This window comes from Coturnix japonica, chromosome 12 (genome assembly GCF_001577835.2).
Source record: "Coturnix japonica isolate 7356 chromosome 12, Coturnix japonica 2.1, whole genome shotgun sequence".
In the NCBI taxonomy this organism is placed as follows: Eukaryota; Metazoa; Chordata; class Aves; order Galliformes; family Phasianidae; genus Coturnix; species Coturnix japonica.
Window position 1 is genome coordinate 6876468 of NC_029527.1, and position 26519 is coordinate 6902986.

The 26519-nt window shown below is 48.5% G+C and overlaps 1 long non-coding RNA gene across 13 annotated transcripts in view; it reads right to left on the reverse strand.

Moving 5' to 3' along the window:
• Window positions 1-3573: 3573 nt before the first annotated feature.
• Window positions 3574-26519, reverse strand: part of LOC116654014 — a 40449-nt gene continuing 17503 nt past the window's right edge. For 5 of the 13 annotated variants that reach the window (XR_004308788.1, XR_004308787.1, XR_004308789.1 and 2 more), the window contains 8 exons: window positions 22258-25593; window positions 21877-21973; window positions 21093-21271; window positions 18952-19108; window positions 10042-13870; window positions 9005-9096; window positions 6909-8920; window positions 3574-6134 (listed from right to left, as the gene is read on the reverse strand). This is a non-coding gene — a long non-coding RNA (uncharacterized LOC116654014). The remainder of the gene's footprint in view (window positions 6135-6908; window positions 8921-9004; window positions 9097-10041; window positions 13871-18951; window positions 19109-21092; window positions 21272-21876; window positions 21974-22257; window positions 25594-26519) is intronic. The other 8 variants (XR_004308794.1, XR_004308785.1, XR_004308792.1 and 5 more) reach the window with 8 other exon arrangements.

Below are 26519 nucleotides of genomic sequence, written 5' to 3' on the forward strand. Positions count from 1 at the left end.
ATCATCCAGCTCCCTCCTCCCTGCTGCCATTCTGCTGTCTGAATAGCATGGCCCCTACCTCTGTGAAGGCTCAGGCCTGGGGGAGCATGGCAGGAAGGACAGAATGAGCTGATGGTAGGGTAAAAACAGGTTGGTTTTCTTTCTTTCCTCTTCAAAGCATAGCTCACCCATGGCCTGGGTGAGCCGCATGGGCTGTGAGGCTGAAGAGAAGATGGAGGCTTGAATGAAAGCCTCCTAGGGGACAACTCCAGCTGCAACTCTTCTCCAACCAATATAATTCCATCAGGTCTCTTGTAGCCTGTTACCACTATAACAGGGACAAAAAAAAAAAGGGTGTGTGTCACCATTCCCACCCACCACATCAGGCAGGGAAGGGGGAAGCATGGCTGGAGCCCTCACTTCTGTTTACTGCTCTTTGTTAGCAACAAAGCTTTCCTGTTGCCATGCTTCCTGATAGCAGCGGGCCAAGCAGCAAGACTGTGGTCTGAACCCCCTACATCTGAGCCTAAAATGGCGGTCAGGACAGGCCTCAGCCCTGTGATGGCGGACAGCCCTCCGCCATCCCCACACAAGATCTCACTGCTCCAGCACCTTTCCCTGAGGGAAATATACTGGATCTGCACCATGTGCTTCAAATTTCCTCCTCCCATTGAGGAAGAAATGCTGGAAAGTTATAAAGGCCCCAACTCTAAAGGCAGTTTTGGCACTGATGTTGGAGATCTCCTTGATAGAGCACATTCAGCTCTTCTAATTTTGGGGCACTGCTGGGTCAAAAATAAACCTTACACAAAGTAAAACAGGACAGTTTTTACTTTGCACATTTTCTGTAAAACAAAAGGTGTTGGATGAAAGAAGGGAACAGCCTTGAAGATGTGGGAATCTACAACGTGGAAGGGACAAATTCAACATTGAAAATAAATAAAAGAAAATTGTAGTGACAATGGAAGAAGAAAAAATAGAAAAATGCATTGAATGGAATTAAGAAATTGAGGTGTCACCTGAGGTTGTCCTGAAATCTACCTGGGCATAAGGAAGATGGAGTCCTTATGTGGCACAAAAACTAAAGGAAGATAGACAAAAGGAGTAAGTAAAGAAGGCAAGAAATGAGAGTGTGCAAAAGCCCACTCAGAGATCTAAGGATTAAAAAGAAAACCTTTAGTAGAAATGGAAAACAGGGAGGCAACCAAACAAGAATATTCAGTCAGTTAAGGCTTGCAGGGAAAAGATAAGGGCAGCAAAAATGCAGAATGAGTTAATTATAGCCAAAGGGATTAAGGAGAATAAGAGGCCTTTTACAAATATATCAGGGGAAACAGAAGCACTAGGTAGAAGGTGGGTCTGTTAATAATAGGTCAGAGAAGGGAAGGGAAATAATGAAACAAGGGGACAAATCATGCCAAGAGCTATGTGGGCATCTTCCTGCTACCAGACAGCCTGAGACCTCCACGACTGAGGTAGGGCTCAACCCAGGGAGTCTCATCCACAAGGACACGTCTGAGCTGAGTATGGAGATGTGCCATGAAACTCTGTGCAGCACCTGACACCTTCCCTGAAGAAATCAAGACAAATATTTTCAGTGATGTTACTGCCTAACTTAAGGCAAGCTCATACATTAAAACAGCAGGGACTGGTGGAGGAGAAACTGCCTGGGTTTTTTGTGGTGTAGGAGTCTGAAAGAGTTTAGGTTACCCATGTATGTGGTGCAGGGGACTTAGAAGATGACCTAGCTAAAACATATCCAAATATCCATGGGCTTTTCCTTAGCTAGGTTATTTCCTCCTTGTCTGCCGTGGTCACCCCCCACAGAAAGCAACCAAGGGTAACACCCAGCAAATCCCTTAGGGCTGGAAGCAGGGATTGGCACCTATTAGGACTAAAACTCGCATTTCACTGACTTGTGAGCCAAATTCTAACCTTTTAAGAAAGTTTGCGCAAGGATCTGAAGCATTTCAGATATGCACACATTCCTGCCGTCAGGATTTTGGCTTTCTCCTGCTCCAGAAATAAAATTTGGCTCTAAATCCCAGGTTTCCCTCTCAGTTCCTATATAAACAAGAGTCTCAGCTAGGAAAACGACAGAGTATTTATATTTTGTCAAAGTTAAAAAAAAAAAAAAAGAAAACAAAATACTAACAACACATCATAGGAGATGATAGAAACTATTTTGCCCAGCTCTTTCACAGGGGGGAGCTCATAGCAGTCCTGCCTGAGGCTTTCCCCAAAGCAGACCCCTCAGGCACCTTCCAGCCCCCATCTGCCGGGCAGGAAACAAAGGGCCAGCGCCTTCCTGGCAGGAGACAAGGTGCCAACCTGCCTGTCTCTGTTTACCAAAGGGAGGGATGTTAGCTGGGTGCGAATGGGGGCTGGAACTGTGGCTGGGTGGGGGCCATTTGTCCTCCATTCCTGACTCCCTTCTGCCACTCTGGCTGTATCCCTCTGATTTTCACTTCTTTTAAGTGCTCTAGATAGTTAGCAGGCTGATGAGTAGAAAATAAAAACTTTCAGAATTTAGAATAAGGCCTCAGTTTCTGCAAGGGAAAACAGGGGACAGAATAAACTCCTGTAAGCCAGTTCCCCACAGATCCATCCACTTTGGCCCTTGGGTCAGCCATGCAAAACACAGGTGTTACACAGGACAGAGCATGTGGCTCTGTAGGCTGGGCACTGACACTGGAGGCTCATTCCACACCCATCCACTCAAGTCCTCACAAATGACAAAACCACTGCTGACTCCCTTCCAGTTTCCCTGTGTTGTGCATTGCAGGGTGAAGTCAATGCTCCCCGTCTCCCTGCTGCCTCTTTGCACAACCCGAGTATGTAAAACTGCAGGAGGAAAGAGAGGTTAAAATAACAGCAGTCAATAAACAGAGACAGAGAATATACCGACATTTATAGGTCTTCCCCTTCCACCAGTGGTGCTTTTACTATCGTGATCTCTATGTCAGTGGGACTCTCCAAAGAGTCGCCAAGCAGGAGATCAGAAGAGCTATACAGAAACAGTTATATGCCATCATTTGGAACTATCTCTGAGGTCCTATCCATCCCAAGCCATTCTGTGTTTCTGTGATTTGGTATCGAACCCTAGACTGAGGAGTGACACACAGGTCATGCTGAATGCTGAATTTATAGGCAAGTATGTTCCCCCACCTCTGGTCCTCCTGGAGGAGGGACAGAGTTTGGTGGCTCCTAGCCTGCACAGAGCCATGCTGCTGCAGAAGTAACCCCCTTTATTCTTCTGAGCACCCCTTCCATCTCTCCCCACTGCCCAGGAATGGGTTTGTAAAATCCAGCCAGCAGGAGAGGTATTGTCACAGGAGGGAAAAGGAGCCAAGAAGCTTCAGCACCGAAAGGAGCAGCTGTGGCGGAAGGCAGCACTTGGAGTGATCTCATGAATCAGCCATGACATTATCTGCAGTGAAATGCCTGGGAAGGGGTTTCCCATGTCCTACCCTGACCTGCAAGGTTGACTCCATGGGGGCCCGAAGGGCATTTTGATTGCCAAAGACAAAGGCTAAATCAGGAGGAAATGATATTTTATTTAACCTCTGCGTCGAGGTGGGGGCCCGAGGGGAGGGCTGAGGCAGGGGGGCGGTGACAGAGGCGTGGGGATAATGCTGGGGGATTCACAGCAGATAACTCTGTAACATATGGGCTTTCACTAAAGCACATGTCCCACCAAAAAGCCAATTTCCCTCAGCGTGCTCTCAGTTGCTGCCAGGGCAGCTTGCTCTGTCGGGGCTGTGCTCTGCCATACAACGCCCCGTTCGGTGCCAATATGGAATTTCCTTTTGGGAAAGGGTTGCAATAATTGTCTCTCCTATTTACACAGTGCTTTCCAGACAACGTGCCAGAGCCTGGAGCCCTTATACAGGCAAAGCTCCCAGGGACACCCTGACTTGGCTGCAGTGTCAGCTCTGAGCACAGTGTGTGATCAGGCAAGGGGGACTGCAGACCTGTTGGTGCAGGGAGCAGCTATCCCCAAAGTGCCCCATTCCCAAAGTGCTCATAAAAGAAATTGACATCAAAAGCACTCTGGAGTGGTAGTGTGGGGTGAGCTTACCTCCTATTTAGAAAGCATTAGATCTACAAAGGCTTTAAATATCTTCCTGATGTGACATGCCTGTAGGAAGTTGCTGTAGATGTCCTAAGGACCCGTGTGATCTGAGGGTGGGTGGGTAAGCCCAGAGGGATGGGAGCACAGGGGAATGCAAGAGTGCCTGGAAGGGAAGGTGGTGGGCTTTATGCAATCGGGCCCTGAAGGAGAGGTGGGAGTCATAGTGGAACAACCTGCGGTGCCAGCAAGGTGAGGCCACGGTGGCGGAGTTCACTCTGCTCTTCCTCTGTTGGGCCTGAGAGCTCCACTCACAGCACAGGGAAGGTAACGTGTGGGTCTGAACAGTTCCAGTTCTGCTGATCCTGTTTTCAGCTAACACAGAAACACAAGTGAGGTAGAGCAGAGGATCAGAGGTGTGAGAAAGGCTAAGGGCCTTGCTTCACTCCAGATTGTTTTGTCTGGTATTTCATCAGATCAGTCAGGCATACAGTGGCATTTCGTCACTTCCTTTGGAAGGCAGTTTCCATACTTCTTATACACCCGTACATACAACCCAGGTTGTATTTTGCCAGATTTCTGTTTTCACCATTAAGTAGAAAACAGTCGTGGCTGTCAGTATGAATTCTTCCAAGCGCAAAGGACATAAAAGTGGCACCCCCTCCCATCTTCCCACAGTACCAAAGTATCACGTGTCAAAGATGCTCCCGCTGAGAGCTGAATTCCCCCTTCATGCAAAGTTCGGGGACTGAGGGTTGTTCCAAGCGTTTCTATTTCAGACACTTGGTCTTTGACCAACTCATCGCATTGCAGGCTTGTGCTGAAGACCTGAGGGCCATAATTGTTTATATTCCCCCCTGCACTCAGGGCCCTGATCGCATCCCCCTGTGCAAAACTGCAGCCTGCCTGAACCCAGGGCACAAACCGACCCATGGGGGAGCGTGACCCAAAGTGTCAAAACAGGGCCAAAACAAGGCCTTTTACATTTTCCACTGCCACCAAACCTGTTTGACTGAATTGCAGGTTAAAAAGGCATTGTGTCTGTAATTGTTGGGCTTTAGAGAGCATGTCTTTTCCTTTAATGAAATACCTCGCTCATTCCATTCGAAAAGGAACCAAAGACTTCTCAGGTTTATGATAAAGTTGTAAAAATTTTATTTACCCCATATTTCCTGCTGGGTTATTTATGAGGCATTTTGTCAGCTCTCATAAAACTGCCTAGTAAAATATATTTTCTTACAAAAAAAAAAAAAAAAAAATCATTTGTGTGGGACATCTTGAGAGCAGCGAGGACAGAGTTAATGGGATACACACACGTTCCGACCCTGGGAGAAAACAAAACAGAACAAAAGCCAGGCATTGTTGTGCTGTATTAGTTAATAATAGATTTAGAGCTGAAATCCTGCTCCCACTGATGTTACTGGAAGTTGGTCCTTAATAGAAAATAATCAGAGAACCAGCTGCCATGAAATGCCGAGCCCCAAAATGAACCTGAAATGCATCAGAGTGCCTCGAAAACACATTTCTCCTGTTGGAATTTCACAACAAAGAGGCAGCTTGGCAACTTTTTACTTCAAATGTGGTGGCTTCAATTTATTTAACCCTGGGAGAGATTCAAATTGCCACTCAGAGCTTGAACCCGAGGTCAGCTGTTTGTTAATAAAATCACTTTTACCTAGATAAACTTCAAGCTGCACAAAGTGAAGCTCCTTAACACCAAGATGAAGGAAATCCCATTGTGGCAGCTGCTGTCAACCGGCCCAGGCACAGGAAAAGCACAACCCACCCACTCCAGGCACAGCTGGGGGAAATTTGCCTCTCTTGGAGCACTGCTTCTCAGTTGTGTGTCACATGTTTGCATCTGCTCCGTTCTCCATGATCTGAACCCTCCTGTTTTCTTTCTCCCCAGCAGTGCTTATGTTCCCTAATCCCAGTGGGAAGCTTGGAACACTGCGCCTGTAGCTCTGCATTCCCCCTAATACCCCAATTTCAACCCGTGCATCACTTACTACATGCAGATGGGTTGGACTCAGGTAAATCCTCTTTATTTTTCCCATCCAGGAGCTCAGCAAAGGTATTCTAGCTGGGAGGCAGCAGACATATAAAGGAAGCAAGAAAACAATGAATAAAAGGCAAAAGAAAATAGCCAAGGAGAGTTGTTTTTAAAATAACAGCAGCTAGATGCTGGGAAGCAGTCAGAGGGCTTTTGTTTGGTGCCTGCACTGTGCTTGGCACAACACAGCCTCCGTGCAGCTGAGCTCCTTGCTCCCGCTGCCGTGCAAAAGTAAAGCAGCAACAGCAGAGCATGGGAAACAGGCAAACAGCCAGGTTTGGAAAGGTATTTAAGTGTGTAAAGGCGCAGTGGGATACTTATTTACAGATGCTGGTACAGGTCTTGTTTCCTACAGGAGCCAAGGGGCATTAGGCTCACAGTGCCAGTGCTTTATTGGTGCCACCAGGTGTTATCTGTGCCTTTAGGTAGAGCTGCTCTACCTCTCGACAAGGCTTGTTTATAAAAGTTGCTTATACTGTGGGGTTGCTCTCCTGTGTGCCTGCACTGTGCTTCTGCATGCAGGCTCAGAAGGAAGCGGGGAGCTGCCTGCTTCCCTCTGGGGATAGCGCAGACTGTGTCTGTAACATGGGATGTGCCAGGCCTGAGCGCTGGAGGATGACTGAGGAACAGGCTGTGGTTTAAACAAAGTGGACCAAACTCCATCTGAGCCCTGCCAGAAATGCCCGATACTGATACAACAGCAAATGAATTCTACAATGACTGTATTCTCCCTAGGCTGTATTCTCCCTAGGCTAAGCTAAGTCCTTTACAGTGACCCAGTGAGCACACTGGAGACAGACCCACCTGGAATGTTTGTCAGCAGTTGACAAAATGCAGAGGAGCTGTGACACAGAGGAGAGGGCAGATGTGTCTGCAGGCTCTCTGGATACGGCTCTGAGTGCTGAGTAGGTGGAGATGGAGACGGAAAGCCATTTCTATTCCAGATATCAAACAAGCTCTCAGGGAAATTCCTTCTACAGCTTAATTCATTTAAAAAGAAAACACCTTTGCCTCCCAGCTTTCAGGGGTTTTTGGCATCCCTTACAACCAGTGCAGTCAGTCGTTCCAGAATCAACAGCTTTTGGTCAATGACTGACAAGGAAGGGCTGCTTTGCCTCAGTGCAGTGGGGAGAAACCAGCAGACATGTGGCAGACGCCGTGTTTGCACTGGTGGGAATAATGCTTTTGACTCAGCTTACGAAAGGTGAGCTGGCAGGATGTTAGCATACCGCACGCTTTGACAAACCCCTGGTGATGAGAGAGCTGCTGCCCGCCAGAGAGACCTGGCCCAGGGGAAGGTTCCTGCCTGTCCCACCAGCCTGTTGCTACCAGTGGGGTACATTCCAAAACTGAAGCTAGAAAATGCTTCTCCCTGTGCTCCAGGCTGGCACTGGAATGTATGGTGCTTAGGCTTGAAACCTGGCACTGGTGTAATCCCTAGGAGAAGAACATAAGTGGAGGCAGATAGCAGGGATGTGCAATAGCCCTCGTGGAGGTCTCTGTAAAGCTGCCATTGACTGGGGTCCTTGTCAAATGGCAGACATGAGGCTTATAGCTGCTTTTTTTTCCTCTTTGCAATGGGCTGTGTTATTTCTCTTCCCCACTGCCAACTGGCATCAGTGACTGATTCATTCGCACCAAACACAAAGATATGGGCTCTCAGAAGCCAAGCAGGACCCTCACCTAGGGAACACACTGAAGCTTTTTAATAAAGTTTAGAGAAGCATTCAGGCTTTTCCACCATAGTAGGAGAAGATGAAATTCTTTAATTGTTTGTATTTGGTAGAACTCATATAAAAAGAGGATTTGGGATTCTGGGGAAGCTTTAGAGCTGAGTCTGACCTTAAGCTGTGTTTCTGCACAGCACTGCATGCTCTCACACTGTGTTCCCAGCACCCACCCTGGGAACAGCCCTCACTTGCATCCCTCTGTCTTCAGCACACGGAGCGATTCAGGGAGGCAGCAGTTGTTTTATCCCATCATTAGAACAACATCTTTAGGAGCCTGTGCAATATAAAAGCTGTGCTGTCATGCACAAATGCTGTGTCTCATCACAGACCAACAAGGTCTGACCTGCTGGAGGTTCAATGCAAGCTTAGAACTAGCAGTGACAACATGAGATCTAGGAACACAAACACAGCAGCCAACAGCCCAAGTACACATTGGTGATGGCACGTGAAGCATCTGAATCTGGATTTCTTACACCACAGACAAAATCACTAATACTGCAGTCAGCCTGTGTGGCATGATATTATCTTGATAAACTAGTTTGATTTTAATTGATAGATAAGGGGAACACCGAGGGCTGTTTTGATTTTTTCAAATCTTGAAAATCCTTTCCGGGTGGGAACTCTGCCCTCCACCTCCTTCACTTTACATTCCCAAGTCACTCACACAGATGATGGGATGCTTCTCCCTTTTGGGCTCCATGCTTTCCATTGCCATTCTAGATATCGGAGCGTTGAGCAGAAAACATTGCCAAAGCTGTGGCACAAGCACAGGCTTGAAGGTGAAGTGCAGAGCAATTCCTTTGGCTGAAAGATGCCAAGATGCTTGGCCCCAAATGCCATCTGGCACAAAGTCTCACTGAGAAGTAGGCCATCCTTCAGAACATGACTGGTCGGTTTACTCTTTCCCCAGTATTATCCTGAATGGCAGCAATGTTCAGCACTCAGCGTGGCATAGGCTGGTTCAATTTTTCATGCAACAGTTGCTTTTACCGCTATTAAATCACATGGCTCTGCGAGGAACAGCCAAGATCTTCACACCAGCAACAGCTACGGCTCAGTGGTCAAAATTTGGCCCAGCCCGCCAACCTGGAGATGAGAATGAATGACTTTCACCTCCTGGAGCCTCAGGAGTGCGAGGCCTGACCTAACACCATAGGAGGGTGGGGGTACCTGGTTGTTAATGGTGCACGTTGGAGTCAGGCTGAGCAGATGGACCCACAGCTTTGAAGGGCAAGCTGGCAGAAGGCAGAACTATCTGCAAACTGAGAAATGCAAACAAGGAGGAAAAAAAGTTCAGTTTTGCATCCTGAAAGAAAATGCAAAACTTGGTTGTTTTGTTTGTTTTTTTTTTTTCCTTTATTTTTATTTTTTTGAACATCAGTGCCAGTCTTTTCTCTCTGATTTCTACACCTTTTGGCTCAGGAATGAAACCAGTCTAATCTCAGTCACTGGCTGAGGAATGCTCAGGCTTTCTGAAGCCCCAGCCCACATGGATAGCTGTATTTCTGAGGCAGAGAAACAGCAATCTTTCTCCTTTTAACATCAATAACACCAGTTATTCTCCCAAAGAATTATTATCAACAATTCCTTTGCTATATTTACAAAGAAGCGGGGCTATTCTTAGAGAAAACACTAAAAAAGCCATTTTATTCAGCTTTCTTGGCAGTTATACAAAAATGTAAGGAATGTGGTCAGTTAAAAACATCAAATCCCCAGCACGAGTCTATAAGAGCTTCCCTAATGCATATTTACAGTATAGAAAGCAACCGCTTTCCTGTTTTGTAGAACAAACAGGGAACCTTCTCTTCTCCTCTGAGCTGTTCCTGAAGACCAAACATTAAGTTTGACACAGAATGCTGCTTTTAATGGTGCAGACTGTAAAATTTAATGCCTAGAAAATGGAACTTTATACTACAGCCTTCTTTTCCTAAAAAGGAATCGGAGGCGAATTTTACTGTGGGTTTTAGGCAAGTTCTGAATTGGCAGCCCAGGGTATCAGAATAAACCTTCAGCCAGAGCTCAGTTTGCCATGGCAGTGCTCACTTGTTCCATGCTGCTCTTTGCCCTGACAAGGACATGCAGCCCTGAGAGGAGGGATCATATGTAGGCACCTCACCCCTGTCCTCACATGTACTGCAGCATCTCAGGGCTTCGCTCCAGCCTCTGCGTGCCATCAAGAAACATCTCTTTCTAAGGGCATTACTTACCACTCAGGTAGGAGATTGAATGACTCATCCAGATCACAGCTTTCCTGATGATACTGAAAACAAAAGAGGTGGGTTATTGCTCCAGGTCTGGTTAATGGGTTTGACTCTTACCTGGTGAAAATGGACAGATGCTTCCGATGTTGCTTATATTGCACGAATACCAAATAGTTTCCAAATGGACATGACAACAGCTCCTTTAAAGAACACTCTGTTTCATAGGGAAATAAAGACATTCAAACTCTTGAGGTTTCATAAATCGACTGGTATAGACAACATACTGCGAGGAACACTGACAAGGACAGGTATTCAGCTTCTCCCTCTTTCTCGGCTCTAACTCAAAACTCCATTTTTGGCTTCTCTAAGTCTGCCCATGTTGGAAGTCTCTGGAGCCAGCTTGAAACTAAAGACCTGGAAAGGCTCCGGATCCCATTCCCACCACTTCAGATGCTCTCAGGTGTCTCAGGCTAGAGGGAGACTGGAAACCTCCTCCTCCAACCCCACAGTGTATCAACATTTGGTGCTACTCTGCCACTTGCAGACCTGCTGTTTAAGACGTGTTTCTAGCACAGCCTTCCTATTTTAAGTTACATATATGCTTGGCTTAGGCAGGTGACAAAGCTGCCCTTGCAGCATGCCTCAAGCCTTTGTTTTCACAGCCAACTTTACCACAGTGTGCTGCGCCATGGGGCTGAATATGGCCATGATCATCCTTCAAAGACTCCTTTGGGCAGATGATGCAACCCCAAGCAGATTTCTATAGGCTTCTGTGATTTGTGCTGCAACCATTGGCTATTCTTTCTGTTTCAGAGCCATCAGAAGCGGGCAAGCTGTCATGCAGAGTAAACCAGGCAAGAAAATGACCACACTTGAAAGAAGAGAGAGGAAATGGGAGATTCGTCCAGGCCTCTGGCTCCCATTCACTGTCATGTAACAGTTTCATCATTGTATGAAGTGTCAATAAGATACCAACAGGGTAAACAATTGTCAGACAGATTTTCACAGAGCCAGTTGACTGGACCATGGCTGCTTTGTACACAATGCCAATGCAGTGTCATTTCTAATGGGGGAATTTATACAGTGTAATTATGTCAGAATTTGCTCCAGGCTACACACTGTTGCATTATAAACCTGGCCATTGCCATGCGATTAGTCAGAGCCTAACACTGAAAGTAATTATATCAAGCAAGTAGTTGTCAAAGGCTGACAAAGAAAAGTGGTGAATTCCAGTGCTTGCCACATACCGGCCCTGGAGGAGGTTAGCTAATGATGATGGCCTTCATTGCTGGAGGGTTGGGTACCTGAGGCCACGTCCCCATCAGCTGACTCACAAAGTGTTTAAGGACCCGCTTGGTGGGGCCCTGTAATTACACAGCAGAGAGGACTCCTTTACGTGAGTTTCTGATAAGATTCCCAGATGACTGGATTTAGATGCGTGTGATTGAAATGCAAAAAGAGGGGAGCTGCCTCACATGGGAGCATAGGGCCAAAGGGGCTTTGCATCAAAGAGATGGCCCTGCATGGTTGCAGGGGTAGGTGGGTGGCTGTGTTTCCCTCCTGCCCCTGCAGCCCTGAATGAAAACGCCATTACAACACCATTACTCCACTAAAGTGAGGAGTCCATTCAGAAGGAGCAGAAGAAGAAGGATCAGAAGCAACTGCTGGATTAAGGGCAACAGATAGCCCAGCTGTGCAGCGCTCCTAGTTTGCACTTTCCAACAGAAGAAGAGTCCCAGTCTGTTGGCATCCTTGGATTCCTATTTCCCAGAGAGAAGAACACACAAATCCTCTGCTTTCCAAGTCATGCTGAGCTTCAGGCCTGTGAGGGGAACAAAGCTGGCTGCTATCTCCCTTGCTCTGGCCCTGGTCCCTCAGGGCTGTTACAAACTATTCCAGTTTGCAGCAGATCTCCTGAGGGCTGCAATAATGGCTGGGAATTACTGTCACACAGCACCGCTTGGCCTTGCTCAGCCCTGAGTCACATAGGGTGCTCCCCCTTTGCATTGCCTTCTCTTTTCCAGTAAATGCTCAGTTGGACCCAGAGTAATACATGCAGGCTTCATCCCTGAAGAGCTCATGGTATCCAAGGCATCTGCGACACTGCAGCCAAATCACAGCCAGAAACGCTGCTGCTGGTGCCTTGCAGTATCTGAGGCTGAGGCACTCGAGCAACTGTACAGACACACTTTTAGAAACAGGGTGGATAATTCATGAGAAATCCCCACTACTTCTGCTTCTACCTGGCCTGAAAAGCTACAGAGACCAACTTGTGGTATCCTGACATTTCTGCTTTTCTCTGGGATGGGAATTGAACCGGGTGCTAGATCAAGAGAAATAGCAGAATGGCAAAGGATGAGGTGAATATTTTCAAACTGCAGCAATAATTACATTAATAATAATTGCTCCCTTTGGTTTTATGAGCAGACATTCGGAGTAGTTTTCACTTGCTCCAGCCCTTTCCATTGACCTGGTGGGATGGTGACAGGAGCCCTGGGCTGTGCATCCTGTTCCAGCTCCATGGAGAGGTGCCTGTCTGCAGCTGTGGCTCATGGCTCCCATCCAGAGGTTGCCACCTCTGCCGCTCTGCCAGCAGAACTATTCATGTCATCAGCTATTTGTGTCATCACTTCTCCTGCTCCATCAAAATAGTCCTGCTTAGAGAAGATCTGAATTAAATTGCCTTTAAAATACAGAAGCCACATAAGTCTGTTTTAGGATAGGACTAAATGAAGAGCTGTTGTTAACCACCACGGTCAGGTCAATGCCTTGAGCAAGAATCAGCACAAAAACACAAATGAGATACATATACCAACATTAACAAACTGTCCTCCATTATCCCTGCTTTCCACCCTATTTCTTCATTTGACCCTGCAAAGAATTGCCTCCATGTGTTGGGCTGGCATAAAACTAACCCAACCAAAAATGACTTTATAAATGACTTTGTTGTTATTATTTGCTGCTGAGTAAACTGAGCTGGTTCAGCGCAGCACCCATGCAAGCCAAAACCCAGATACAACATTATAACAAGGTGTGTGTCTTCTGAGGTCTTAGTCTCAAAATCTGCATGGCCAAGCTACTATGAAAATAAAAGATGCTGTGAGCAACAGAGCGGGAATTGAACAGAGGTAAATTTGAGTTTCAAATGAGAGAAAGAAGGGGGTGGGGTGAAGAATGAAGGGCGATGAGAAAAGAGATGCCTTTTAGGAACAATGCACCACTGTTTTACAGGACAGGATTTCTCTTGAGTTTCTTGAAGTCTGATAATTTTACATCCACTTCTGGATGTTAATTCCCGGTCATTTTAGCTCATGTCATCAGCTGTTCTAATAGAGCCAACTCTGTAAAGCTGCTGCTGAATTTATCAAACGTGCAGTGAGATATGTGCATACATTGTGTGCATCGGCTGTGAAAAAGGAAGTCAAAACCAATACTCCAACCAAATTTTCCATCTGAGATGCTTTGCCTCGCTAAGTAAGATAAAAGGCAAATCTTAGGGGAAAGGTAATCCAATAACGTGGCTGGTTGGCTTGCTGTGATTTACCCTTGGTGCCACTGTGATCTGGAATACCTGGATGTTCCCCTTGGTTTTTGTTTTGAACTGGGGTTTTGGCAGCAGGGGTGACGTTTTGCTCTCACCAGAAAATTGGGTAAACCTGACCCATGTGAGGCTTCCATGGAGTTGCTTACCTGTGTGTGGGATGCTTGTGTCTCAAGCTTCTCAAGCTGTGCTGCTGGGCTTTGACTATGGTGGCCTTCAGACTGGTCCAGTCTCTCTCCCAACACAGCTTCTGAAAGATATCAGGGCTTTCCCCACTTCTTCCAGCTCCCCCTGCTTGAAGGAGAAAGAGAAGTAACTTTTCCTACATCTTTGTGCTTCTAATAATAGTTGCAGAAGTTGCTGTGCTACAACAGCCCACGGCAAAGTGAAAGCTCTGCTGCACAGGTCCCTCATTGGCAAGAGCAGGCAGAAAACAGAGTCATAACTGTGTACACACAGGTGCTCCATATCACAGCCCTGTATACCTTTTCCACCCTCTCCTGGGTGAGAGGGAGCCTGGAACCTGCTGTGGTCAGTATCTCTGCACTCATTGATTCTGCCCCACAGAAGGACCCCAAGACCTGATCAGGTTACACCCAACCCTGTGGAGCTGCTGGGTTTTCTCTGAACCCAAGTCCCTCTGGCTCCTCCTGCAGTGAATGGCCCTGGCACAGCTTTGCAGGGATCAACAAGGCCATCCAGCCTCCTGTTCCAGGATCTGCCAAATTATTTTGGCCCCTTTGCCATGGAGATGGAGGAAACAGATCCCTGTAAGCTGAGGGAGCATCAGTTGGTGACAGGTGGGGACTTAGAGACCTTAATCCTCAGAGTAATAAAACCCCGTCATGGACTGTACAGAAAAGATGGATTCAGCCAGGTATAGAAAGGAGACAGCTTCACTTTTGGTTTCTGCGCTTCAGCCATCTCTCTTGTCTCTGGTATTGCAGAGATGCCACGGACTTTTTGGAAGGAGAGCTCCTTAGTCCAGCAAAACCAGCCTTAGCAAACTGGAAGGGTTTTTGACTTGAAAACCGAGGGGGAGAAGGAGGGGAGGGTACAGTGGAGAAAAGGGATGAGAGATGGGTTGGAAGAAGGAGATGAGTGGCACAGTGTCCTGGGAAGCACAACCAGCATGGCTTCTCCCGGCCCCCAGCCTGGTGCAACTGCAGCAACATCTGTTCCACTTGAGCTCTGCTCAGTTAGTGGCATGTTTGTTTAATTGTGGGCCCGGTTTGTTATTTCGCTTCCCATTAGGAAGCTGAAGAAAGGAGGAGGAGGCTGTTTTCATTCTGGCGAGCATTTTGCCAGCACAATGAGGTTTCTTTCCATGGCGCTGGGTAGTCAGAACTCGCTGTACAAGGCAGACGCCTCCAAAGCCCATTGTTCAACCTGGTGCATTAAGGGCTCACACTTGTAATTTTGGCGCTGATCCCCTTCTCCCATTGTGAGAGCAGAATGGGCTGAAAAAGGAGAGTCTGTCCTCTTTATCCAGCAGCAAGGGAAGGAGGCAGCGGCTGAGCTGCCCACCAGGGCTGGATGTTCCTGTGGCAGCAGGGGGATGCTGTGGATGTATCCCTGCCCACTGCTGGGAAAGTCACCCAACTTTCACTCTGCTGCAGCTCCTTGGTCTCCCTCCAGCTTTCCCAAATTCACCACTGATTATTTTGGAAAATAAGAAGACTTCTTCCTGCATGGTAGTTCAGGCTTTTTTGTTTGTTTGTTTTGTTTTAATTAAAAAAAGAGAGCATTGTTTTTGGTTTTTTTTTACTGCTGGACAGACAGCCCTGCAGCTCTATGCACTGTAGTCAGAGCATGGAGAGCAAAATCCCTTTTATGCTATGCCTTACCGGTGAGGGAAAAACCACATCACACCAAGGCAGCACTATCAGAGGAATTCCACACTAGCATCTCCAGGATGAGTCTCTGGGAAGTATTTGGGCTTGGAGGAGTTGCTGTGAGATGCAGGTGTGCCTTGTGCTTGTCCTGTTGGAAGCCTGCTGAGACAGCGTGGAGCACAGAGCTGTACAACAGTCTGACAATCTGTCTGCAACATAGTTCTCATTACAGAATCACAGAATCACAAAATGACCCAGGTGGGAAGGGATCTCAAGGATCATGTAGTTCCAACCCCCCTGCCTAGCAGGGCCACCAAACATACACCTTTACTAGACCATTCTCCATCAATGCTCAAAACTGAAGCCCCCAACCCAAACCATTGGGCTCACCCTGCAGCAAGGCACCAAGCCCACCAGGAGCGTTTCAGATATTTGCCTGGAAACAAAACAAATACTTTCCCTTAATGCAATAGATGGATTTAAAAAAAAAAAAAAAAAAAAGAGCTGAACATCAGAAGCTTAAACATAAACTTAGATTAGCGAACAGGCAATACAAACAGAGCCCTGACTCTGCAAACATTTACGTATGCAAGAATCCTGGGCACTCGAGCTGAAGGGGAAGGATCGTGTATCTGAACACACTCATGAGGATGGTGTCTTTGCCTTGCTGGAGCTGCACGCAGACTGACTGACACACAGCTCCCATCAGCAGGGCAGAAGTGCAGCCACAGCTTTGCCAGCCACGCTCTCTCAATTTTCTGCACAACGCGAGATGCAATTCGCTAACCCAGCCTGCGGGTGCTGCCTGCGTGGATGCTCCGATCCAATCCCAGCTGGTGGGATGAGGGCCAACACCGGCAGCACAGCCCAGCTCAGGGGTTTGACAGCCCTGTGACTTAACTCGGTTTAAGGTCCGCACGGAGCGAATGCCAACGCGAGGTCTCCGCGCTGCAGGGCGAGCGGAGCTGGGAGGCTCTGTTACAGAACAACTGTCCATTAGCACAGGAGGCAGCGCAGATGCTATCTGGCTGCGGTATTATCCCTCGCTGTTATAACTTCACTTTGGACAGTTAAGATCTTGATGAGTGGGGCTAGGGGCAAACTGTGACCACGGCCAGATTAATAGTGCGCACACGGCTGGGCTGACACCTTTGCTCAATACCGAAGGTTGTGCTGCTTTGCTCCCGAACTTCCCCGTTCCTCCCCATAGCCAAACTCGCATCCGACACACAGAAACGAGGTGGATTTAAGCACAACCTCCAAAGCCAACGCGTGGCCGAGCGATCGCCAAGCGACGCTCGCACCGAGCACGAAGCAGCGATGCTCACAGCATCCCCGCATGGAGCTGGGATGGCAGAAGCCCTTTCCCAGCCCCGAGCTCTCCCAGTACAAACCTCTCCCACCCCACGCCTCGCCCACCCGCCGCTCAGCCGCCAGCCCAGGGGCGTGCGGTGTTTGCTTAAGCCGGGGCTGGTTTCACGTTTTCGCAGTGATATGATAATTGCGTTTAGATAGCCCTGTCTCTCTCTGCTGGGCTTTTCACAGGGCTCTCCTGGCCCCCAGCAGGGCTCATTTAAAAGCGGCTCCGCTCTCAATGACACGCCGCAATGTTTTCAAAAAGAAACAAGCAGCGAGCGGCTCGCTGGAAAAATAACAAAGGGACCCAATTACAAGCAAATGTGTTGAAGGGTCCCAGGGCCGTCTGTGGGCAAATTAGGGCCAATTAAAGGTCAAAATGATTTAAGGTATAAGGACAAGAGAGGGAAGAGAAACAATTGGCCGGATTCCTGCACAGAATGAGAGTCTGCTGCTCAGTTTGAATAGGTTTTAGCGCCCAAATGATGGAGAAACTTCAGAGCTGAGGTTTTGCCCGATGTTTAAAGTGGGCGTTCGTGCCTGAGAAAGCGGCACGGAGAGGGAGGAGATGCGCTGCCCAGCTTTGCATATGCCTTCCTGCAAAGGCAGCTTGGAGCCATAAACCCGAAGTCTGGAGGCTGAGGCCATGCTTGACCGCATCATTTTTTTTTCACTGTTAGAAGTCCCTTCGGTTTTGATGATTAGGAGGTGTTTAAAAAGTCACACTCAGCTGATGTAGCACAGCCCTCCTGCACGAATACACCCCTCCTGCCCATGTGTACATCCATGCACAGGGAAAAGCATCTCTCCCTGACCTCAGCTCCTGGGTAAACTCACCTTCACCGACCTGCAAAAGCTGAAATCTCACCCAGAAGCAGCCCAACATCTGCAAAGCAGGCTGGGGATTTCACATGGGGTTTCCTTCCAGGCTCAGTCCTTCCACCCACAGCCAGCTCAAACCCCAGCAATGTGCAATGAAAATAGCATGATAAATACTGTCACCAGAGCTATTTAAAACCAGAGAACATGTTCACCCTGCTGCTTTCTGTTGGATTTCGAATGAAGATTTTGGAGGAGATGGCTTTCTCATTGTCATTTTTATCCAGAAACAAAGAAGCCTGGAGAAGGCCTGAACTTCTGCTGGCTCCCTGCATCTCCCCTGCTTTGCCATGGCTGGTTCAGCAGCCAACCGCGCTCAGAAAGCTGCAGGGCTGAGCGAGCAGCTCAATGCGTGGCAGAAGGAAGGCAGCGGGTGGTGGAACCCCAACACAGCAGGGTGGGCATCGTGTGGTTTGGGTGAACAAACCCACTCAGGTGGATCCAGATCTTATTTCAGGCTCATCCTTCCACCACTGTCACATTTTAGCAATGGACAGAAATGTAAAGAAACCACAGAATAGAATCTCAGAGAAGAAAATCTCACTAAGGCTGGAAAAACCACTAAGATCATCTAGTCCAACCATCAGCCCAACACCAGCATACCACTAAATCACAGCACTCACTGTCACATCTACCCTTCAAAGCCTCCAAAGGACAGTGTGCCCGCCGCTGCCTGGACAGCCCCTTCCAACACCTCACCACTCATTCTGAGAAGTAATTCTTTCCTAACATCCAGCCTGAACCACCCCTGCACAACTTCAGGCCATCACCTCTCATCCTATCAAGAAATGAAGCACTTTTCCCCCTTTTTTCCTGGGATTTCATTTGATACATTTCTGAGTAAAGAAATATCAAAACTCAGGGCAAACAAAAAATAGCAGACATAACATTTCCAACAGCCCGTGCTGCTGGCTGGCTTCTTATAAGAAAGCAGATAAAGCCACCTGGGACAAGATGGCCCAATTATTCATCATCTGTGACATCTTCAGCACTGCCTACCTGGACTGTTTGGAGACAGCCTGTTGTTGGCTACACATTTTCTTGCAGTCATGCCCATGAAAAACAAGCGAACGAACACAAAACCAAACTTTAAAAGCAACCCAACAGTTTAAAGCCGTTTTACAAATGGCTTTAAAACAGCCGGCCGTGTCCCATCCCATCCTGCCCCTTCCTACCAGCTCCAGCTGGAAAAAAAAAGAAGAAAAACCATCAGGCCATAAAGCAGTTCTGTGCAGTCACATGTAAATCCCCCGTCTCTGTTAAGGCGAGAGATTAGCCTGTTAACAAAGTTACCTTGTCACCTACCCTGCTTAATCCTTGCATTTCAAAGTGTAATTTTATTGAGCGCCTCGGAGCTGAAATCTGGTGTGTGTTATTTATTTATTTGTGCCTTTTAATCGTTCCCTACTTCTTCCTTTCTTTTTTTCTCTCGTTTTTCTCCTCTTCTTTAATTCATCCGGACCTCAAAAAAATAAAAATAAAATAAAAATATACATTTAATTGTGCCAAAAGCAGTGGATTTTGGAGAGGTGGCACCTCTGTGTGTGCTTTAATTTCCACGTCTTTCTTTAACCCTTTGGGGGCCGGGGAAATGCGAAGCCCCCAACCCCTCCCCGCAGCTCGCTGAGCCGGCAGCCGTCGGCCCCGTGTGCTGCACGACCGGGCTGCAGCGGGGTATCCCAGCCATAAATCTGTCAATACAAAGAGAACGACGCACACGCAAAAAAATGCGGTTAAAACCAAGAAAAGCAGCGTAATTACAGGTTCATTACGGCAAACAAAAGCGTCCCCCGATCCCACCCCTTTGGCAGGGACAGAGGGATTCCAAGAGGCTCATTATGTAGTTACCTCGGTAGGGTCAGAGCACAGCACTGTGGCCCCACTCCCTGCCCAACTGGGATGTGCCCATTGGGGCACCCTGTGCCCACCCGGCCTCATCTCAGACCTTTATTTCAGCCTCATTTAAACTGTTTGGCCACAGTGAAAGGGGCTGGGTAGCAACGTGGGGACCAAAGGCACTATGATCTGCTAAGGGAATGGAAAGGGGAGGCTGGGTGCAGGAAAAGGGACAGCAGTCCCATCTCTGTGGCCTGCTCAGTGCCAGCTTTGCATTCCTAACCCTCCTGGGTGCCAGCTGGCCAAGGCACAAGGCTACTATGGCCCATTCAGCCATCTCCTCTCTGCTTGCTAATGGCTCCGACCCAACCGGGGTTGGAAGATCACAGTGACCCAACTTATCCTGAATTTCCCAGAAGCCAGGAAACTCAACACACTAAACCTTTCTTCCAGGACATCTCCAGCCCTGTGCAAGTCCTGCAAGGGATGCAGCCAATGCTTTTCAGCTGTTTCCAACTCGTGGCTCCCTTTCTCACCGGGTGTGAAGTCCCCTCCGACACCACATGCCCCTTCCAGAGCCACAGCTTCCCTCTCTGTCCGACAAAGAATTGAGGAACTCCAACGGCAAGGCCAAATATTCAGGGAACCTGGCAGCCCCCTTCCCTTCCACCCGCAGTGGTGGTGAGCGCTGCCAGCACGCCCACACTGAGCCTGCCTCCATCTGTAACCCAAACGTCAAAACATTTCCTCCTGCAGCCCCGTTTTGCTCATGGTAGCCCTGACCCCAGGTCTGAGCCACATTGCTTTTGGGGTCTGCCTTGCCGAGCCATTACTGTCACTGCCCCACTGTGCGCAGATAAGAATAGGCTGCTTCTTCTGACTCATTTAGCTAAAACAATGGAGCCACCAGAGGCCAAATTAATCCCTGGTGACTTCAGCAAAGTTGCACCAGGCTAAATTTGGTCCCAAGCGTACAATTAGCACGGAGGAGAGCATGGTGTCATGACAGCCTCTTGGCTCTTCCCTTGGGCTCCCTTCGTCAGCCCCATGGCTGAGTGCTCCCCTGCCATTTCTGGGCACGGGGAAGGGCACCCTGCTAGGGACAGGCAGCCCATCGTGGGCTGGGGAAGGGCAGATCCCATTTCCCTTGGATCTGCCTTGGGTTTGCCTTGGAGCCACATCCCCTGCTGCCCACAGGCATCCCCACAGGACTGTCTTCACCTGGTCCAGGTCTCCCATCCAATCCCTTTGATGGCCATGCAAGGGAGCCATGGGCTGGAAACAGCTGAAAAGCACAGGCTGCATGGAGACTCAGCCCTCACCAGCCTCTGTGCAGTAACTCTGTGGCCACAGATTCCCTCTAGTAACAGCTAAACCACCAAACCACATTTTTTTTTCCGGCACATTTGTGTTTGAGATGTAGAAAAATGGGTTAGAAATCGCTACAGGAATTGTCTCAGGTGACTCTTAGCTGACCCAGGAGCAGAGGCTTTGCTCAGCCTCTTTGCACAGAAGTGCTGCATGTGAAAAACAGAAGGTACAGAAATAAATTATAAAATAAGTGTTTAAAAAAAAAGGGGGGGGAAAAGGACCAAAGAAGGTAAGCAGACCTTTTCAAACTCCAGAAGTACTTCCTCAAACGCACAGTTTGGTGCATTGGGCACAGGCAGAGTCTGGATGGCAGGGCTGATCCTGCTCCACAGCACAGTGCACGCAGTTGGGTCTCACCAGCAACGACTCATGTAGGATGGGGTTTGCTCTGAGAACACTCTCGCTAACCTCAGAGTGCCTGTGCATTGAAAAAAGAAAAACCAAGCAATGAGAAAGCCTCAAATAATTGAAAAATATAAATTAAAAAAAGGGGAACAAAGAGCAGAGTGTGGGAGCTGGAGAGATCTGTGCTCCGAGCCTCCCTCCCATGCACCCCTGCCCCTCCTGCCCCACAACCCAAAGCAGTTTCAGCTTCTCATTCCACTGACAGTTCTTCAAAGGCTCCAGGATTTGAGGGAGCTTCTTGTTTCATTGCAAAACCTCGTGTCCTTTTGCTTTGTCAGGCTATTAAAACTGTGCCAATGAAGTGGCACTGACTGCATGGCCATTGACCCCCTGCTTTGTGCCCAATATTGAAGCTGCATTGCTCAACATGGTTTGGTTCCTATAGCCCCTCTCCATATATTTCCCCTCTTGCAAGCACACAGTGGTTGCTTCAGCATTGCATGGGGTTGCGTGTGTTATTTTGTTATTGCACGGTTGCTGGTGACAACTGATCTGCACGCACTGCTTTGTTTTTGTAGGGTTGCTTTAAAATCCTAGGCTCCTGGTATTAGCTCCATTTATTTATTTTAGGAAAGGATAGTTTTAAGGCTTGAAAAATAAACACGCTTTAAGACATACCGAGTTATGGGGAGGACATGGTACATCCCCACACTCTGCTCACCCGGGCAGGACTGGCTCTCAGTGTTTGGTGTTTTGGCAGTTCGTGTTGGTGTCACTGTGAAAACAGCATGTTATTAATGATTCTCCAAGGTTTGAGTTACTGCAAAAAGCTGCACCAAGCACAGGGTTTAAAAGTTCAGATAAAGGAAGAGGTGTAAAGAGAAGAGGAGGAGCTCTGGTGTGACCGAAGAGGGCTTTCAGCATCATCCTGTGCCAGGCTGCTGATGGGTGCCCAGGCAGCAAAAAGGGCTTTTTAAGGCACAGATATGTTCCAGTTCACTACAGCACATCCCCAGAGCCTCCCAAAGCCCACACTGAGAACACAGCCCCAGTCCTCACCTGGCCTCAGCACAGTGTCCAGGGCTCATTTTTGCTAAGGGAAAGGGAAAACAGCTGAGTTTGGGCAGTACTGGGAAGGAGAAGAAAACACAATGAGACACACTGCCCAGCAGATCATCCACAGCCCTGATGTGAAAGGGGAGACCGAGAAGACAATGAAATTAAGGAGAGAGACTCCTGTCAAGCGAAATAATTAGGTCTCAGGGTATGTAATTGATGCGCTCTTGATGTGGACCCTAAATCATTTACAAGGCCTCACCTGGCATAAGCAGCTCCTGCACCAAGGCAGTGGAGGATGAGTATCCTCAGCAGTGTGATGAAGCAGTTGGTGGGAGCAGCTCCAAAGCAGGTCTCAGCAGCATGAACTTCCTCATGGGGCTCTGGGGTTCCTCCTGCCTTGTCCTCCCCTTGCATCAGCTGCTGGGAGTGGATTGCTCACTGCTGTGTCTTGGTGGGCACGTGAGCAACTGGAGCATCCCAAATGGGAGATTCTCACCGCAGGACTTGGCTATGAGCTGGAGAAGCTGCTCTCCTTCGCTGCTGACATTTTTCACCTGAGCCCAACATCAGCTGAATCCTAAACACCAGCATGGGCTATTCAGAAGCATCTCTAACACACCACAGTGTTTTCTGGGCATCAAACATCCCAGCAATCATCATTTGGGAACAGATTTCAAACTGCTTCTCTCCCCACAGCTACTCCACTCTGTGCTTCTAACCTACAGAACTGGAACAATCAACAAACAAACTGCCAGACAAAACAAGCCCTTTGGGGATCAGGTTGAGCCACACAGATGTTCCCCAGGGCTCCACCATCCAGGCTGAGGTAGAGGAATCCAACCCCGCAGCTGGCTTTGCTATCCCATAAGAAAGACATCAATCTTGAGGACTTTTTCCATTGTCAGTCATCCTCAGTGCTTTTTCCTGCCCTCAGCTGCAGCAGTCAGATGGCACCAACATCCCTATTCTGTCCCCATCCCTCCCAGCTGTCCCCATCCTGGTGTTGTGACAGTCTGCTCCATAGGCAGAGTGTCAGCACAGCCACCCCAAGCCCCCACCAACTCCCCTCTGCCCGGGGCATGCGCCATCCTCCCGACACTGCCTACAAACTCTATTAGCTTTGTAATTAAAAACAGCTGTAATCTGATCAGGTGGAGATCACGGTTACAAAATGAAGGAAGCCATTAGCAGGAAATGTTGTGGTTCAGGCAGACATCAAATCAGTTTAAAGAGATTGGATTTCATTGTTTTTATACAGTTACTCCATTACTATAATGCACTGGGTCCATTTAAGCGGCTGGCTCAGAGGAGTGCTTATAAGGCAGTAGTGACATCTATGTGAAATGAACGGCATAAACGGTGAGCGGTGAGGAGATAGCACTGAATTTACACCCCTCACTCTGCACTGAATATCAATACACCAGAGTGGGGGCTTGCAGGGGGTGTCCTGCTTTTCCAGGCCCCCCTCATATTTCCAACCCCTCTGTATGGTTGGGGGGAGCCCCCCCCAGAGCAGGTTGGTTCAGAGGACCTTTCTTCTCCTAAGCCACTTGCCTGGCTCCTGGGCAGCGAGGTGGAGTGAGAACCAAAATCACAGCAGCCACACTTCTCTGCTTCCTCCTGCTGAACAGCAGTGGGTCAGGGCAGAGCCTGGGCACCTCTTCTCACTGGGGGTGTTGTTTTTTTTTTCCTCTGTTTCCTCTGTCTGAAAACAAACAAACAAAAACTTCCAAATAATAATAATTAAAAAATAAAAATAAAAGGGGAGGGGGGAGATCAACCTGTACTGGGAAGCACCAGCCTCTGGCCTAGTGCTCATAGTGAGGTGCAGGATGTGATCCAAAAGCAACGTCATCAGGAGGGGCTGTTTGCAAAATCTGTCTGCTCCCACTTTGCTTCAGGATTGGATGCAGCTCCTTTACCTACAGAAAGTCCTACACCAAGCAGCACGTGGCTGAGGGTGGTCACTGCCTCCAGTGAGAGGGGCAAGGAGTGGGGATGCACAGGGTTTTGGGGTTTGTATCCTGAGCACTCGGAAACCTCTCCAGGCAGCGCCAAGCACAGGCAGAGCCTCCCCTCCTTCCCAATCTCCTCATCAGAGCGGGAGATAAGAAGAGGCCCGCAGACAAATGCCTGCTGCCTCCCACCCGCTGCGAGGAGCCTCCCCAGGCAGCACCTCGTGGTTAGCAGAAGGCTATGGCACCTTCCAACCCATCCTGGGCAGCCTCTTAAGCTTCCCCCCACCTCTCACCCCAACCTGTATCAAATGCATCAAAGCTTGAGTAAATTATGTTCCCCTTGACCTGCTGGCAGCAAGTTCAGGCACAGGACATTAAAACAGGAGAGGCTGAGGTTTCATGGTCAGCAGAGGTGGAGGAGGAACTGCGTTGCTTTTGCCTTTATAAGCGACGTTTTTAGTCACATCCAGCTTTGGGCAAAGCTGAGGTGCAGGGCTCAGGTGGAGCAGGCTGGGAGCTGGGGAGGGGATTTCAGAACAGCCCCCTGCTGTGTTATGTGGCAATTTCATACGTCGTAGGATCTGCCTAGATGAGACCACCAGACAGCAAACACAAAACGATCACAGAATGGCCGGGTTGGAAAGCACCTCAAAGATTACCCAGTTCCAACCTTGTCAACCACAGGCATGAGACCAGGTTGCCCAGTGCTCCATCCATCCTGGCCTTGAACACCTCTAGGAATGGGGCATCCAAAAGATAGCAAAGTGCCCTTATGTCCTCACACACCTGGTGGCACATAGGCCTGGCAGCATGGAGACCCAAGATCTCCATAGGCACATAGGCCCTGTGTCTACCTCCTGGCACTGCCACAGCTCTGAATGTGGCACAGGATGGAGCACCCTGCTCCCAGATCACTGTGCCAGTCCTTGAAGAGACAGCATCGAATCTGGAGCCTGTGAAGCCACTGCCAGCAAAATAAATATTCGGGCATATTTTTAGCATGCTCTTGTTCAGAGAGAATTTCTTTGTGTCCTTCTGAGGAGCTCGCCGGATCTTTCATCAGTTTGTTTTTCTCATTAGCCGGCATAAGCTTTGTTCTTATTTAATAAAGATTAGGATCTGCTGCCTCCAGCCCTCTCTTTTTGCTCCTCCGTCAGGCCTGTGGGGGCTCAGGCTGCAGCGACGCGTTTGATGTCGGCCACGGAAGTTGAAACACGGGACAAAAGCTGGGGTTTGTTTCCCCCAAAAAACCCCTTGCCTGTTCACCCCTTGTGTGTTCCCCACAGAAGGGCAGAGACATGGCGCAGCGATGGGAAGCTGCTGCATGGGCTTGGAGGTTTCCAGGTCTGCTGGTGCATGTTTTGCAGGGTGATCTGAGCTGCCAAGAGAGAACACAGAAGAACAGTGAGCTGACCCGTTCATATGCCTCACAAAACAGACATGACACAGATGGGAGCTGTTTCTTCCAGCCCTGGGGTCAGGGAGAGACAAAGGAGCTCCTATCCCTTTATATACCATCAGATTCTCCTTGCAAGCGTGGGGAGTAAAATAACTGCCTGCCTTTCTGGAGCTGAGTCATTCCTTGAAAAGAGATGGGTTAAAATGATGGCAGTCATGAACCAGAATGAATGCAATGAACTCCCAGCAGAAGGCAGTGGCATCTCCTTAGCTCTGAAAACCTGATCCCAACTGATGGCCACTGGGTTGGACCAGCACCATGTCCTGCCAGGATGAGGGCATGAGGGGGCAAGGGGCTGGGATGTCCCCATGGTACAGACTGCATACCCCAGCGAGAGCAGCCACAGGTCACCTCCTGGTAACTTCCTTCACTGTCAACTGCATGGACCAGACTGGTCTTTGCTGTGCAGCTTGGTTTGGCCATTTCCAGACCAAGATTGTATTAACACCTTCAGAAATAACATAGCTGTTTGTCAGCACTAACATAGACAAGGTCTACACAGATCTGGCACTATTAATAGTGCTATTTCTTCATGTAGTTTTACTTCCTTAGACATTTAATCATAGAATGGCTTGGGTTGGAGGGGACCTCAACATTCGTTTAGTTCCAACCCCCCTGCCATAGGCAGAGTTGCCTGCTGCTGGATCAATCACCACATCAGGTATTTAATTTTTATTTCCTAAAAAAGAAATAAAAACATTAAGATCTTATATGAAGAAGGCTTCCATTTCTAGCAAGAAACATATTTAGCATATGCACACCTTCGGAGGGATGCATAGCTCCATGGCCAATAACACTTATCGCTTTGCCTCGCGTAGGAAGATAAGGGCAGAGGAACGCAGGGC